At 46.5% G+C, this 14,577-nt stretch overlaps 1 protein-coding gene across 5 annotated transcripts in view; it reads left to right on the forward strand.

The window, feature by feature from the left end:
• The window catches only part of LOC138280823 (poly(rC)-binding protein 3-like), a 2,739,176-nt gene that overhangs the window by 2,005,623 nt on the left and 718,976 nt on the right, over positions 1–14,577 (forward strand). For all 5 annotated transcript variants that reach the window (XM_069219527.1, XM_069219542.1, XM_069219532.1 and 2 more), the window contains one exon: positions 11,789–11,861. The gene's annotated coding sequence lies outside the window, so the exon portion shown is untranslated. The remainder of the gene's footprint in view (positions 1–11,788; positions 11,862–14,577) is intronic.

A 14,577-nucleotide genomic window follows, 5' to 3' on the forward strand; every position in this document is an offset into this window, starting at 1 on the left:
TTACCCCAACCTGTCATGGCTACTGACCCCAGTGATGAACCCCAGGACAAGGGCAGAGGAACGCTACAATGAGGCACATGGGCGAACTAGGAGGGTGATCAAACGCATCTTCTGCCTCCTGAAGGCCAGATTCCGGTGCCTCCATCTGACAGGTGGCTCCCTATACTACTCACCGAAGAAGGTGTGCCAGATAATCGTGGCCTGCTGTATGCTGCACAACCTGGCTTTGCGACGCCAGGTGCCTTTTCTGCAGGAGGATGGGCCAGATGGTGGTCTTGTGGCAGCTGCGGCGCCTGTGGACAGTGAAGAAGAGGAGGGAGAAGTAGAGTATATTGACAACCGAAACAACATCATCATGCAATACTTCCAGTGAGACACAGGAAAGAAGATGCCACTGCTTCCCACATCTCATTCTATTTTTGGAACTAGCATAAATGTGTCATTTTCATTTAGTGTATGGACCCTGACTTGTCACTTTGACTTTCCATTTCACAGATTTGGGTCCCACTTTGTGCCTTCTGCTATGTTTACTGCTGGCCTACAGCTGTGTTACATTGGTATGTGAACAAGTACATTGACATTGCTATATTCCACAGTTATTGCAATTACACATTTGTGAAAGCACAGACTGACTCCAGATTGTTTTATGATTGAAGTGTGTTTATTCCTGTGCTAATAAGTGGAGGGGTTGTAAAATGGGCTGGGGGGATGGTGGAGGAATGTCCATGGCAGAGTCCAGTCTATTTGTTTCACATGTGCATTGTCCAAACGGGCATAGGAAGTGGAGCAATGGCAGTTTAAGGATTGACAGGGTGTCAAAGTGGGACAGAAGGGTGACCTTCAGGGTGGGTCTCATTTCCTGGCGGGGGTCTTGGCAATGTTCTCTGTCTTGTTCCTGGATCTCAGGGACCGTTTGCGGGGTGGTTCTCCATCTGCAGGGGGTGGGGTGCTGGTGTCCTGTTGTTCCTGTGGCGGTGCCTCCTGTCCACTAGCACCGGTTGAGGTGGAGGGCTGTTCATCGTCCAGGCTAGTGTTAGGGGCTCCTCGTTGTGCCACTGTGTCCCTCCTGGTATTGGCCAGGTCTGCCAGCACCCCTGCAATGGTGACCAGGGTGGTGTTAATGGACTTCAAGTCCTCCCTGATCCCAAGGTAGTGTTCCTCCTGCAGGCGCTGGGTCTCCTGAAACTTTTCCAGTACCGTTGCCATCGTCTCCTGGGAATGATGGTAAGCTCCCATGATGTTGGAGAGTGCCTCGTGGAGAGTGGGTTCCCTGGGCATGTCCTCCCCCTGTCACACAGCAGTCCTCCCAGTTTCCCTGTTATCCTGTGCCTCTGTCCCCTGAAGTGTGTGCCCACTGCCCCCAGGTCCCTGATTTTCTTCGGTTGGTGGGTTTCCCTGGGTTCCCTGTACTGGTGGACATACTGCTGAATGATGTGTCCTGTGGACAGAGGGATGGGCCCGCTGGGTGGGTGCTGTGCTGGTGTTTCCTGAGGGCGGAGGCTCTGTGGTGGCTTGTGACAGTGTCAGGGGAACGGACTGTCCCGAGGTCCCAAATGGGCCGTGCTGGTCATCTTGATCCAGTTGTGCAGAGCTGCTGTCATCACTGTGGCCTTGTTCTGTGGGGGGACTGGATATGTCTGGCACCTCCTGTCCGGTGACTTTGGGTAGGGTTCCTGTTGGGGTGTAAATGCATAATTATTGTATCTGTGTGTGCCATCATGTGCAATGGGTGGTTGACCCTCTACTCCAGTGCTTGCATTATTGGCTTGGTCCATGTGTGATTAGTGATTTTGGGGCATGAGTGAGTCTCTGTAGTGGACATGCTTGGGTGATGGGCGTCCATGCATTGGTGTCACATGCAGGGCTTGGTTTTGGGATGTGTGGGTTGTGTTGGTAGGGTATCTGTGGGTTGTTGGGGTGATGGGTGTGAGGGTGAGGGTGGGAGTATGTGATGGCATGCAGGTGGGGTGGGGGGATAAGGTATTAAAGATTTGCCTTACCAGAGTCCAGTCCTCCTGCTACTCCCACGAGGCCCTCAGGATGCAGTATTGTCAAGACTTGCTCCTCCCATGTTGTTAGTTGTGGGGGAGGAGGTGGGGGTTCACCGCCAGTCTTCTGTACAACAATCTGGTGTCTGGAGACCACGGAACGCACCTTCCCCCGTAGGTCGTTCCACCTCTTTCTGATGTCATCCCTAGTTCTTGGATGCTGTCCCACTGTGTTGACCCTGTCGACAATTCTACGCCATAGCTCCATCTTCCTTGCAATGGAGGTCTGCTGCACCTGTGATCCGAATAGCTGTGGCTCTACCCGGACGATTTCCTCCACCATAACCCTGAGCTCCTCCTCAGAGAACCTGGGGTGTCGTTGAGGTGCCATGATGTGGTGTGGGTGATGTGTGAGGTGGTGTCTGTTGTGATGTGTGAAGGGGTGTTTTGGTGTGTGTTGTTTGAGGTGTGTGGATGTTGTGTAAGTGATGGTGTTGTGTGTCTGTGGATGCTGGTGTTGTTTTAGGTAGTGTCTCTCTCTGGTGTGGTTTCAAAATTCTGGTAGTAAGGGTTTGTGGGTGATGTGGGTATGTGCTTTATATTGGATTGGGTGTGTGGGTGTGGTGTGTGTATGTGTATCAGGTGTGTGTATTTGGAATTGTCCAATGTGGTTGTTTTTTGCATATGTGTGTGTATTTTGAGCGCAGCGGTGTGTACCGCCAATGGATTACCGCGGTTGAAAGACCGCCACGTTGATTCGTGGGTCATGATACTGTGGGCGTATTCCTGTTGCCGTGACGGAGTCAGTTTTGTTATCGCCAGTTTATCACTGACCTTTGGTGTGGCGGACTTGTGTTGGTGTCTGTATTGTGGCGGATTCTGGGCTGTGGGTCGTAATACCTGTAGCGGAATTCCACGGCCGCAGCGGTATGTTGGTGGTCTTCTGCACGGCGGTAAGTGGGATTTACCGCCAGGGTTGTAATGAGGGCCTTAGTCTTTTTCTCCCCACCAGCATACACAAGCTGTGAGGCAGTTTGCATGTGCTGAGTGAGGGGCGCCCAGGGTAGCATAATACATGCTGCAGCCCTGAAAGTCCTTCCTTGGTCACAGGGCCCTTAGTACAAGGGGTACCATTTACAAGGGGCTTATCTGTGTGTCAGGGCTGTGCCAATTGTGGAGACAAAGGACCAGTTGTAGGGAAAGAACACTTGTGCTGGGGCCTGGTTAGCAGGGTCCCAGCACACTTTCAATCAAAGCTGGCATAAACAAAAGGCAAAACATTAGGAGGTAACCATGCCAATAATGGCATTTTCCTACACAACCCTCTCCCCCCCCAACGAAAGAGGATGAGACTAACCTTTCCCAAGAGAGTCTTCATTATCTAAGTGGAAGAACCTGGAAAGGCCATCTGCATTAGCATGGGGAGTCCCAGGTCTGTGTTCCACTACAAAGTCCATTACCTGTCGGGATATGGACCACCTCAACAGTGTAGAGTTCTCTCCTTTCATCTGCATGAGCCATCTGCGAGGTCTGTGGTAATTTTGAACTATAAAGTGAGTACCAAACAGGTATGATCTCAACTTTTTCAGTGACCAAACCACAGCAAAGGCCTCCCTTTCAATGGCACTCCAACGCTGCTCCCTGGGGAGTAACATCCAGCTAATAAAAGCAATAGGCTGGTCAAGGCCATCATCATTGGTTTGGGACAGGAGTGCTCCTATCCCATGTTCAGAGGCATCTGTCTGCACAATGAATTTCTTAGAATAATCTGGAGCTTTCAGACCTGGTACTGAGCACATAGCTTCTTGGAGGGTGCCAAAGGCCTTTTGACAGTCCAAGGTCCAGTTAACCTTTTTGGGCATCTTTTTTGGAGGTGAGTTCTGTGAGGGGAGTCACTATGGATCCATATCCCTTCTCAAACCTCCTATAGTATCCAGTCAAGCCAAGAAATGCCCTGACTTGAGTCTGGGTTTTTGGAGCTTTCCAGTCCAGAATGGTCTGGATTTTGGGTTGTAATGGTTGCACTTGGCCTCCACATACAAGGAGTCCCAAGTAAACCACTGTGTCCTGCCCTATCTGATGTTTGGATGCCTTGATAGCGAGGCCTGCTGCTTGCAGGGCCTGCACAACCTTCTTCAGGTGGACCAGGTGATCCTGCCAGTTGGAGCTAAAGACAACAATATCATCTAGATATGCTGCACTAAAGGACTCCAATCCAGCAAGGACTTGATTCACCAACCTTTGGAAGGTGGAAGGGGCATTATTTAAGCCAAAGGGCATAACAGTAAACTGATAATGCCCCTCCGGTATTGTGAATGCTGTTTTCTCTTTTGCTCCAGGTGCCATTTTGATTTGCCAGTACCCTGCTGTCAAGTCAATGGTACTTCAGAATATGGCTGCACCTAATTTGTCAATTAGTTCATCTGCCCTTGGTATGGGGTGAGCATCTGTCTTGGTGACAGAGTTGAGCCCTCTGTAGTCCACACAAAACCTCATCTCTCTTTTTCCATCCTTGGTGTGAGGGTTGGGGACCAAGACCACTAGGCTAGCCCAGGGACTGTCAGAGTGCTCTATCACTCCTAGTTCCAGCAGCTTGTGGACTTCCACCTTAATGCTTCCTTGACTTGGTCAGACTGTCTGAATATTTTATTCTTGACAAGTAAACTGTCTCCTGTGTCCACATCATGGGTACACAGGTGTGTCTGACCAGGGGTCAAAGAAAAGAGCTCATCAAACTGCTGTGGGAGTTGCCTGCAGTCAGAATGCTGTAGGCAAGAGAGGGTGTCTGAGTAGACAACTCCATCTACTGAGCCATCTTTAGGGTCAGTTTGAGGAGGTCAGGGAGAGGTTCACTTTCTGCTTCTTGATCCACATCAGTAACCATCAACGTGGTTATGTCTGCCCTGTCATTGTAGAGGTTAACATGGATCACCCTCTTAGGTGTCCTGCTAGTGCCCAGGTCCACTAGGTAAGTGGCCTGACACTTCTTTTCTAGCACTGGATAAGGGCCACTCAATCTGTCCTGGAGAGCCCGGGAGCCACAGGCTTCAGAACCCAGACTTTCTGCCCTGGTTGGAATTCAACCATTGCAGCCTTTTGGTCATACCACAACTTCTGAAGTTGTTGGCTGGCCTCGAGGTTTTTGCTTGCCTTTTCATGTACTCTGCCATCCTTGTGCGGAGGCCTAGTACATAGTCCACTACATCTTGTTTAGGCTCAAGGAGAAGTCTCTCCCAGCTTTCGTTTACATGTGCCAATGGTCCTCTTACAGGATGGCCAAACAGAAGCTCAAAGGGGGAAAACCCTACTCCCTTCTCTTACACTTCCCTGTAGGCGAAAAGGAGATGTGTCAGGAGGACATCCCATCTCCTTTTGAGTTTTTCAGGGAGCCCCATTATCATGCCCTTCAATGTCTTGTTGAATCTTTCCACAAGACCATTGGTTTGTGGATGGTATTGTGTGGTGAATTTGTAAGTCACCCCACACTAATTTCACATGTGTTTCAGGTAAGCTGACATGAAGTTGTTACCTGTGTCAGAAACTGTCAGAGTCACCAGATCCTCGGGGTCTGTGCACGTTCCCAACACTTCCACCACAAGACAGCTCCAAAACTCTGATTAGAATTGTCACAGAGTCTAAGAGAGTCCAAGTGGGGATAAGGGGATTAGGAAGGGAACAGCTGGGAAGGAGACCTGTAGGAAGCAAAAAGGTTAAAACACACACTATCAAGATTATTTCATATGAATCAATACTAGACTATGGCTCTAAACTTTGTAATTCTGAAAACATGGACAACCTAAGCATAGACTTAAAATGACTAGGCCTCAAGATGACTGAGTACCTGTGAGGGAATCAAGAAAAGTTAAATGCAACTTTTAAATTCAAGTATTGTCTTTTGCCTGAGGATCAGGAAACAATCTGAATGATGTCTAAACCATCATATGAATCGGGTTTTGAGAAACATATTAGGAACACACAACATTACATCTAGAACTCTGGCTTTTTTGTTCCCTCAAATTGCCGGAACGTTAATTGCGCACATTGCAGATTTTCACATAGGTAGTAAATACCATAGAATGATTGTGCACCATGAATAACACAAATTAGACTCAAGAAATAAATCACGCGACTTGCCAACTCGAAAGCCACCAAGTAAATGCCTTAAAATGGTAGCGTACAATGAATGGCATGAATAACCCACAGGAAATGAATCGCGCGTCTTGCCGATTCGAGTACCACCATGTAACTGCCATGGAATGGTAGCGCAAAATGAATATCAAGGGTTAAAGCACAAGCAAACGAATTGGGCGTCTTGCTGATTCGAAGGCCACCATGTAACTGCCATGGAATGGTAGCGCACAATGAATAACATGAATTAAGCACGAGAAAAGAATTGCGCGTCTTGCTGATACGAGTACCACCATGTAACTGCCAAGGAATGATAGCGCACAATGAATAACATGAATTAAGCATGAGAAAAGAATTGCGCGTCTTGCCGATTCAAGTATCCACATGTAAATACCATGAAACGACCAAGCGCACTTTCACACGCACAAGAGTCAAATCGTTTATCATGCAAAGATTAGGCCCAAGAACTCGAGAGTCTTCGATAACGGGGTCAGGGGCCCAGCCCGACCTCCGTCTTTCCGCCCTTATCTAGGATCACCGAATGAAATGAAAAAAGGGCAAGGCCTGGAGGATCAAAGTAGGCCACTGGAACAGGAGCTCAGGAAGTTGCTGCTGCTCTGCACCGGGACCTCTGAATAGTGAGCACGTGCAGCTGGGCTGGCTCCCTTATATAGAGTCTTGGCCCAGCCCACAAACCACACCCAGGCATGCTGCAGGGAAAACTTCTAGAAGGCCCTGAAAGGGGACCACACCCTGACACAGTCTGAAAGCCTGCAGCAGTACATCACATGTGAACAGTATTTATATGCATGCTGAACATAAGTCTTCAAGATTAAACTCTGCAATACAAAAGGTTAAACAACATCATATCAGCACAATGCATAAATTATGTTAGCTTGAAATTGCTAGGTTTTTGCATTATAGTCGCCCGTAGAGCGCGCACTGCCCTTATGTTGACAGAAACCACCTCCTTAGGAAAACCCACTCTGGTAAAGATACCTATGAGTGCTTTGGCTACTGCAGGGGCAGTAGTCGACCTAAGGGGAATTGCCTCAGGGTACCTGGTAGCATGATCCACTACTACCAGTATATATTGGTTCCCTGATGCTATGGGAGGTTCAAGTGGACCCACTATATCCACACCAATCCTCTCAAAGAGGAACTGCACCACTGGAAGTGGAATGAGGGGGCCTTTGGATGGCTACCTGTCTTGCCACTTGCTTGACAGGTGACACAGGAGCTACAAAACTCCCTTACCTTCTGGGACATATTGGGCCAGTAGAAATGGTTGACTAATCTCTTCCAAGTCTTGGTTTGTCCCAAATGCCCAGCAAGGGGAATGTCATGGGCTAAGGTGACGATGAACTCTCTAAACTCCTGAGGCACTACCACTCTCATAGTGGCACCAGGTTTTTGATCTCTTGTCTCGGTATAAAAGAGCCCATCCTCCCAATAGACCCTATGGGTTCCACAAATCTTTTGCCCCTGGCACAGCTGTTCCCTTGAGGGCCCCCCTGGGCCCAAGAGCTCTACCTGATAAGGCTTCAGCTCCATGGACTCAGTTCCCTCAGGGGATAGGACATCATCCTCGGAAGAGAGGTCCTGTTTCTTTTGTTGTGTAGAAGCTGGTCCCCCAGTCTTCTTACCTTTTCGCTTGGAACGATGGGCCATTATTCCAGACTCCAACACTTCTTTTTCACCCTGTGCTCTGCTCTGTGCTCTTGTCGTAACACACATCCGTTCAGGGATACCCAGCATGGTTGAATGGGTCTTGAGCTGTACCTCAGCCCATACTGAGGACTCAAGATCATTCAGTAGCAAACACTCTAATGAACTTTCGGAAGAGACTACCACCTGTTTCCGGGCAGTAACCTTTCCCCATTCTGAAGCCACCATTGCCATGGGATGGACTTTAGTTTCATTGTCAGCACTGGTGACCGGATATGTCTGTCCAGCCAGATACTGTCCTGGGGAAACCAGTTTGTCTGTCACCATGGTGACACTGGCACCTGTATTCCTCAGGGCTTCTACCTTATTCCCATTTATCAAGAGTTGCTGCCTGTATTTTGGCATGTTAGGCGGCCAGGCAGCCCACCCTCTGAGACTAAAATAGCTTCAGTGTGAACCCTGATTTGCTCTGGGCACACTGTTGATCCCACCTGGAGACTGGCTATTCTATTCCAGTGCTAACTGGAGTAGTAGTTGTGGGACTTTTCTTGGGACAGGCCTTGTCTCCAGTTTGGTGTCCATGCTGTCTACAGTTGTGACAACAGACCTTCTTGGGATCAAAGTTTTCACCCTTATACCCATTTGCGGACTGTGAAGCGGCTCAGGGCCTACCCTCCTTAGCAGGTTTTTTGGGCCCTTGAGAAGACTCTTTGTTTTTGTCCTTGGATGTCTCACCACCCTTCCAGTGGGAAGGCTTTGTGGCTCCTTTCTTTTGGTCACACCCTGTGGACGTCTTGGTCACCCTAGTCTTGACCCAGTGGTTTGCCTTCTATTCCAATACTTGGGGAGAAATTTTACCTAGGTTTACCAGATGTTGATGCAGTTTATCATTGAAGCGATTACTTAAGAGACGTTCTTTCATAAATACAATATACAGCCCATCATAGGCACTTACTCCACTGCCTGTTATCCAATCATCTAGTGTTTTGACTGAGAAGTCGACAAAAACAACCCAGGACTGGCTCAAGGTTTTGTGAGCCCCCTTGACCCTAATTCTATACTCCTCAGTTCAGAATCCAAAGTCCCCAATCAAGGTAGCCTTCATGAGGTCATAGGATTCTGCATCCTTACCATAGAGTGTGAAGAGTCTGTCCCTACTCTTACCTGTGAACCTTTCCCAAAGGAGAGCTCCCCAGTGAGATCTGCTTACTTTTTTGGTTGCACAAGCCCTCTCAAAAGCTGTGAACCATTTGGTGATGTCATCACCTTCTTCATATTTGGTTTCAATCCATTTGGGGATTTGTAGGATGCCAGTATTCTCTCTGACCATATTTAAATTGCTGCCACCATTTATGGGTGTTAATCCCATTTCTTTTCTTTCCCTTTCTATAGCTAGGAGCTGCTTCTCCAAAGCAAATCTCTTGGCCATTCTTGCTAGAAGGATGTCTCCCTCATTGAGGCTGGCCTCAATGTTTACAGTGGTACTGGACTCCCCTGTGGAAGAACCAGGCTCTCTGACTATGATTTGTGGAGACAGGGTTCTAGGAGCCCTGTTCTCCTTAACTAGGACCTGACAGGTGAGTTAATACTCCTGTTCACTAATTTCTTCCTCATCTGAGGGAGGATCCTCCAACTCAGAAGGGTGGTCCCTTGTATACTCTGCCAAGAGCTCCTGGAGCGTGGCCTTGGTAGGGTTGGACCCAGTTTTGATCTTTCTTATCTTACAGAGAGCCCTTAGCTCTGACATCCTTAGATGCAGGTAAGGGGTGAGGTTGAGTTCCATCACCATCTATCTGTGTTACTCATTATGACTCTAAAAGTTGGGATTACTTTTTAAGAAACTAAAAACTACTTCTAGTACTTAAATCCTAACTTTTACAAACTTTTAAACTTAGAAATGTTAACAGGGACTTACACAAGGAACTAGCAGGACCTTTAAAAATTTAGAAAAATAGTCAAAAACTAAAAAATCTATTTCAAATGACAATTTTTGTAATTTTAGTCATGTGATCAGGTATTGGTCTGAGTAGTCCTGCAAATGCAAAGTCTTAGACACCATAGCTGATCCACCAGTGTAGGAAGTTGGCTCTGTATATACTGTCTCAAAGTGAGAGATAGTGTGCACAGAGTCCAGGGGTTCCCCTTAGAGGTTGATGGTGGCAATAATAGATAATACTAATGCTATATTTGTGGTAGTGTGGTCGAGCAGTGGATTTATCAAAGGGTAGTGTTAAGCATTTGTTGTACACACACAGGCACTAAATGGGAACACACACTCAAAGACTTAACTTCAGGCCAATAGGTTTTTATGTAGAAAAATATTATTTTCTTCATTTATTTTAGAACCACAAGATTCAGATACCAAGTAAGTACATAAATTGAAAGGTACTTGGCATAGGTAAATGTAGAACTTTGAAGTAAAACAGTAATGTACACAGTTTAGCATAATAAATACGGCAATAAGCTATTTTGAAAGTGGACACTGTGCAAAATTCAACAGTTCCTGGGGGAGGTAAGTAAAGGTTAGTTTGTCAGGTAAGTAAAGCACTTTCAAGTTCAGTCTTCAGGGCATAGGCAGACCACCATTGGGGGACTAAGTCAACCCCAAACACCCAGTACCAGCAACACAGGGCCGGTCAGGTGCTGAGGTCAAAGATGGGCACAAATAACATAGGTGCCTTTGGAGACTAGGGGTGCTCCGGTTCCAGTCTGCTAGCAGGTAAGTACCTGTGTCCTCGGGGAGCAGACCAGGGGGGTTTTGTAGAGCATGGGGGGTCCCAAACAGGCACACAAAATACACCCTCAGCAGCGCAGGGGTGGCCAGGTGCAATGTGCAAAGAAGTTGTCAGGTTTTACGTTAAAATCAATGGAGGGACCTGGGGGTCACTCTGGTGATGCAGGCAGGGCACAGGGGGGCTTCTTGGGCCAGCCATCAACTGGGCAAAGATGAGGGCCGCCTGCTGGTCACTCCTGCACTGGTAGTTGGTTCCTCTCGGGCCTGGGGGCTGCGGGTGCAGTGCCTTTTCCAAGCGTCAGGTTCTTTCTTACCGGGAAGTCACGGTCAGGGGTAGCCTCTGGATTCTGTCTGCTATCCATCAGAGTGTCAGAGGCCTTTCCTCCGCCTCCTTGGCTGACTACCACCCATAATATTTTGAGATCTGTGCCTTCAGATACGCCTTGTGACAGAAGCTCCACTGAAGGCATTGAACGTTTGGTGGGTAGCCACCATGTTTCAGGCAGTCACTCAACAAACTGTTTTGTTTTCCAAAAACAAACTCCCAAACTGGGTGTTTGTCATGGTCAGTTAGGTGTCAGGGTCATTTATTTTTTGCTTGCAGTTTGTTTTTGTAGAACAAAAAAGGACCCTGACACATGTGGAGTTTTGCACCAGGGAGTGAGGGTAATTTATAATATATTTTCTCTGCAGGATCACCATGGCTTCCCTGGTGGTCCAGAGCAGAAAAAAGTACACCTCAAAATCCACTGCACATAGGGTGGTTTCCCCCAACGGCCCCAACTCTGTTGGGCCATCAATGTAAAATTTCTTATGGAGAAGCCTGGGTAGAATTGCCACTGGCAACATGAAGGTGCACCTGACTTTAAATAGAGTGGGCAGAGCAGTTTAGCAGACAGGGCACTCTACTACATCTGCCAAACTCCACATCAACGCCTTAGTATGGTATCCACAAAATCAAGTGGTTCAGTGACTAGTTTCCTTTAAGGATCTTTAATCTTGTCTCAGGGCTGGCTTGTCGTTTAGGACAATGTCTGCTAGCAGGTCTGTACCCTGTTCTATTATCTCTATTCTTGGCAGATGGATTGTGACTCAAAATATGTTCTGTTCAGTAGAGTAACGCAGACCCCTGCAGCCACAGCCGCACAGTGGGACCCAACACCCTGGGGGATCACAACCCATTCCTGGGGGGGGGTCAGGAAGGAGGGAGGGGGTATTCCGCCGAATGGCAATGAGTATCTCTAAACGCTTGTTTCTGATTTTTTTTCAGAACTGTTTCAAGAAACCCCTAGTATCGGAAATTGTTGATGCCGAAATCAGGGGGAAGTGCAAAGTTTCCTGCAGTAAGTATTTCTTTGCAGAAATGTGTGTTTCTTACACGTCTGTAGTTCTTTTTTGACTAGGCTCCTTCTTCCGCAGGAGTTTGAAATATTTGTATTGTATAGGCTAAAGTGATAATATTGTAGCCGGCAGGGTTAGAATGGAATAAAATAGATTATAACTCCAATGCTGATCTTTATATGTTATCTCTGTTTTGTGCTGGTTTGTTGTGCGCACATCAAGCGCACTGCTAAGGAAACAATTCACAGAGCCATTATCACAAGTAAGTGTATCATACATGGGCAATTAGCTTGATTTAAAAATATATTCTATTCTTAAAAAGTGACATTATAATTGTAAATCCGTTTACTCAAGTCCAGTTTTATCCTATGATAAGTTAAGAGCACAAATCCGGCTGAATGGGTGGGGCGCGGGTGTTCCATGGAGGGATTTCCCATTTCCAAAACCATTGTGTGGAAGGGGATGGGATTTTTTCATTAAGAATTTTTTTTTGCCATGGAAAAAGTAAAAGCGTACCACTGCACGAAGGCAGAGGCATTTCACCATGTTTTATTTTCTACCATGTCCAAATGCACATGAAGAAATGATTCGTCATTGTCTGAAACAGAAATTTGCAATCATTTTTCAGAAGAATGAGTCAACAATTGCAGGCTTCTGGGCAGTTTCTTGGAAGCTTTCTGAATGCCTGAAGGTGGTAAACGACAGCTATGAGAAGTGGTACCTCTGAAGGTACAGATCTATGGCGTTTCGTGAGACCGGACCCTAAATAGTTAGGCTCTGCATCTCCACCTACACGAGTCAGATCAATTTCGGTTACTATACTGTTACTACTCCCATTTGAGTCAGTTACTAATGCCAGTTATTTGTCTTCACTCGACTAATGATCCTGGAAGCATAAAGAGAAGGAAACATATCAACTTACTTCAATGTCGGTAAAGGTAGAACCCCCAAAATATGCAGATGTGACACTCCTGCTTATCTGCAATAAAGCATTTGTAATGAGGGTTCCATCTGATGAGTAGTTACAGACTGCCTTCTGAGGAATGTTTCCCAAGATTCCAACGCAAGTGCTGGTATTCATGCTATATTCCTCAGAATGAAAATGTGAAGTCTTCCCATTTTAATTTACCAATCCAAATGATGTGAAGAAATTATACTGGCTAAATGTAGTGAATGGCGACAACGATCAGGTGATGTCTCTCTCCTCATTCTTGTGGGATTGTTTTAAAGTTATATTTTTGTGCATTAATAGTAATCTGTGATATGCAATTTTACACATGTTCCTGCGTAACCAGACTAGATTAATATAGTTTCGATTGAAACTAATTTTATGTAGTGTATAGAAGAGAATTTAGCAGCGTATTTCAGTTAGGTTACATATTTCAATGGCTCTCCGTTTTAAACAAAATGAATAGTTTCTTTCACTTACTCCTGCTTTGAGTTGTGAGCCTGTGTTCACTCTCCTGTGCATTCGCCTCCACCCCTGAGGGAGCCTTGGACTGCTGGATCACGCATACCTTAAGAGTCAAGTTCAAAAGAGGTACATGATCCAGTTTCTCAGAATCCATAGTATGTCAGGCCCGGGACATCATGAGTAAAAGGCCTTAGCCAACATGGTTGGGCCCAGTAGCCCCAGCTGGCCCCATGGCTCTTGAGAGGGATTCTGACAATCACATTTTTAGAACTCACCAGAATAGACCACTGTTTTAAACTAGAAACTCTGTATTTTATGTACATCCCAGCAAACACCTCCCATCCTTTACATTTTCTTTCTCTACAAACGTCTTTCCCCAGAGCTTCTGTTGAGCTTTTATACAGTCGAAGAACTTGTTGTAACTACTCCTTGACACCCACATCCAATTGCCTCATTAAAGGTCCAAGGAAAATAATTTTGAAGGCAACGTTTTCCACAAATTCCTACCCCAATATCAGGATAACCTTTCCCTTTAACCCACGACTTACTATTGATCCATGTATTTTTCTGTTGGATCCAGTGAAATCAGCTAAGACATACACTCCTGCCTGAGCTGTGGGATCTCATTAAGAAGAGGCGGTTCAACAACCCTGGCTCTCATGTTATGTGAGGCTAATTATATAAAGCAGGCAGGTCCAAAATCATAAACATTCATGAATTTATGTACACTATCAGGAAACATGGCACTTTCAATCTCTAGAGATTCAACAGGTGTACCATGGGGGCATATCATCTGACTGTTCAACATTTATTTCACAGCTGTATGTTCTGCAGCTGTTCCAACTGATCAATTCCTCCTGGCATCTCAATTTGGAACTCAGCACCCAGATGCTTCGTGCAGACCATGAATGCTGGCTAGAAATTAGCTAAAGAATCTACTTTTGGAATTGAGGATACTTCTGGTCTCTGGACCGTGTTGATTTCCTGTGTTTTTTAGATCACCAGGCATAGGGGCCTGCTGACTGGATTCCACTATGAGATAAGGTGAGGAGGAGGAGGGCAGTGGAGGTAGGATAGCACAAGAATAAATGAGCAGGTCACAAAGGTGATAGTGGACCGAAAAACAATGAATTAACTAGGCGGCACCAAGAATGTGAGCTGCAATATGGAGCTTAGTGAGAAATAAGGACATCTTAACATCTAATATTAAACAACACCTTTACATTTGCATTCTCCAGGCTTCACAACATCCAGTAGGCAAAAGAGGGAACATTAGGTGGTAGAAGGGCAGAAAGGAGAATGCA

This window comes from Pleurodeles waltl, chromosome 2_2 (genome assembly GCF_031143425.1).
Source record: "Pleurodeles waltl isolate 20211129_DDA chromosome 2_2, aPleWal1.hap1.20221129, whole genome shotgun sequence".
Classification (NCBI taxonomy): domain Eukaryota; kingdom Metazoa; phylum Chordata; class Amphibia; order Caudata; family Salamandridae; genus Pleurodeles; species Pleurodeles waltl.